General features: G+C 38.9%; 1 long non-coding RNA gene across 1 annotated transcript; it reads left to right on the top strand.

Moving 5' to 3' along the window:
• The first annotated feature begins 6 nt into the window (after nt 1–6).
• LOC139026655 (uncharacterized) lies at nt 7–1,997 on the top strand. The gene is made up of 2 exons (XR_011478519.1): nt 7–1,488; nt 1,534–1,997. It is a non-coding gene; the product is annotated as an uncharacterized lncRNA (long non-coding RNA).
• Nucleotides 1,998–2,405: the final 408 nt, after the last annotated feature.

Raw genomic sequence — 2,405 nt, 5'->3', positions numbered from 1 at the left:
CACACTGTTTGTTTATTCAATCTCTCCCTCGTGTTGAACCCTGTTACCATATCAACCATATCTAGATGACACCTTGTTCTAACATGAACTGTCCTTAACAACTGGTAACTAGTACTGGTAACTAGTACTGGTAACTAGTACTGACAACTAGTACTGACAACTAGTACTGAACTAGTACTGAGAACTGGAGGCTGAGACAGAAATGCCTGACTTGGGAGAAACGTTTTCCTGCTAGTTCTGTTTAAGATTATTTAAATGTATTGCTTAGGCCTTAGGAGGTTTGTGAGGTGTGTTAACTGCCTTGGTGTTTATGAATGCATCAAATATCTGACCTGCCTTGGACCAGGAGACCTGCTCTGGCCTCCACTAGAATGAATTGATGAATGGTGCTGGGTCATGTTTCTGTAGGATGGGGATCACAGGGCTGTCCGGACTAACAAATCCTCATGCTTTCTTTATGTTTGTTGTAAATGTAGAAAGTSAACTCTGTTTAAGTTGCTAGCCAGAGCAGGACAATGATTTTCCAAAATGTTCTCCCTGCCAATTTTGTAAATAAGTAAACAAAAWAATTCAAAATGATTGTATGTTGTTAAAAGAGAAGGTGTGGTCACACCTGTGTATATAGTGACTGAGACTGTAATAYGGTTCCATTGCTTTGTAAATGGCACAGACAGAATGAAGCATTGTGATGTCCGATGATGGGAGAGAGATGCTAGCTGTACTTTATCGCTAGCTGAATGTGACCTGGTCTCTTGAGCCCGGAGGACACTGTGTCATAGACATGGTTCTTTCTATCTAAGGAATAGAATGGAGAGTCGTTGTATTTCTGAGAGAACTGTCACCTAGGGGCCAGATTCAAGCCGATCACGTATGGTCCTCTCTGCACGTTTTAAAGGCAATATTCCCATGTTTGCGTCGACCACATTCACGGAAAACGCTCCGTATGTTTGTTGTTTTGTTCCCACCTTTATTTAACCAGGTTTATTTAACCAGGTTTATTTAACCAGGTTTATTTAACCAGGTAGGCCAGTTGAGAACAAGTTCTCATTTACATGTTGTCATCTCATGTTGGCTTGATTAGAACTTGCCTTTAATTAACGCGGATCTTCCTCAGTCTGAATTTAATTTAGGCCCTGAACAAGAATGAACTGATTCTAAGTTGAGGAGGACCTCCCAATAACATGTTGGGCCTGACACCTTTCATTATGTGATAAAAACCATGTTTTCTCCTCTGGACAGGAGAGCAGTGCTTTAGAAAAGTCTTATCAAGTCCTTGTTACTCTTATCACTGATAATTGTAATGTACTAGAATTATTGTTTTATCAATTGTACTTTTTCTAATGATTTTTGAAAGGCTTTTTTGATATAATCCTGCAAGCTTTTTTTGATTACTGTAAAGTTTGTCTTTTGACTGAAGAAGCTGATAAATTTACAACAGCAGAGATCTGGTTCTGTTGAGTTAGATCTGGTTCTGTTGAGTTAGATCTGGTTCTGCTGAGTTAGATCTGGTTCTGTTGAGTGGAGATGAGAGAGAGTCTGTTGAGTTAGATCTGGTTCTGTTGAGTGGAGATGAGAGTCTGCTGAGGTTTGGTCAAAATAAAATCACTTATTTTAGATTTTTTTATAACCCAAACTGGGTTGAACTAAATGGAACCAATAAGGCTGAAACAACAGGGAGGGACCTCGCTGAACTTGTCCAATTAAAAAAATATCTGGTTTCCCATTGCAAACGTTTTGCTACGGTGTGCACTAATGAATACACCCCTGGTTTAAATGTTCAGACTAGATCAAGTTCTTACAGTTTATAACCTTTTTCYTTTGACCTACTGTATCCGAGTCCCAGCAAAGAGGGTTGTTTTATTTGTATTCATGTTTTACGGACTATATGAAGGAATTACCGTTCTCTGACTTTTTGCCTTCAAACTCTGAGAACATCTGCAGCAATGACCTAAATTGTATTTCTGTCTGTCTGAAATCAAGATTTTCCAAGACCTTTAGATAGTACTGTCATCTCTGCTTTTAGTTCTAGAGGTAGTGTTATTAATGACAACTATAGTTGAATTAGTTTATAAGATAGTTATCTAACGGATATTAAGTTTTTCTGTCTCTTCCACCCTCCTCCCACGAATGTTACATCTGGTCTTCCAGTCTTCGCCCTTATGAAGTAAGTACCCACTGCGTTAAGACCGATTGCCTGGCCCGCCGGGCTCAGGTGTCTGAAACATGACCAACACACACAGCCAACATACACACACAGGAACAAAAAAACACACCAAAGCACACTTAAACTTACGAAATTAATAAATGTTTATTAAAATGTAAGACTGAATGAAAGTCACCATATTTAAGCACTTCATTGGAGCGAAGGTCATTAACAATTTATATATATAGTACCATCCAACCCA

Source organism: Salvelinus sp. IW2-2015, unplaced genomic scaffold, assembly GCF_002910315.2.
Source record: "Salvelinus sp. IW2-2015 unplaced genomic scaffold, ASM291031v2 Un_scaffold5406, whole genome shotgun sequence".
Classification (NCBI taxonomy): Eukaryota; Metazoa; Chordata; class Actinopteri; order Salmoniformes; family Salmonidae; genus Salvelinus; species Salvelinus sp. IW2-2015.
Note: the sequence above shows the minus strand (reverse complement) of the source record. Positions and strands in the feature narration are given on the sequence as shown.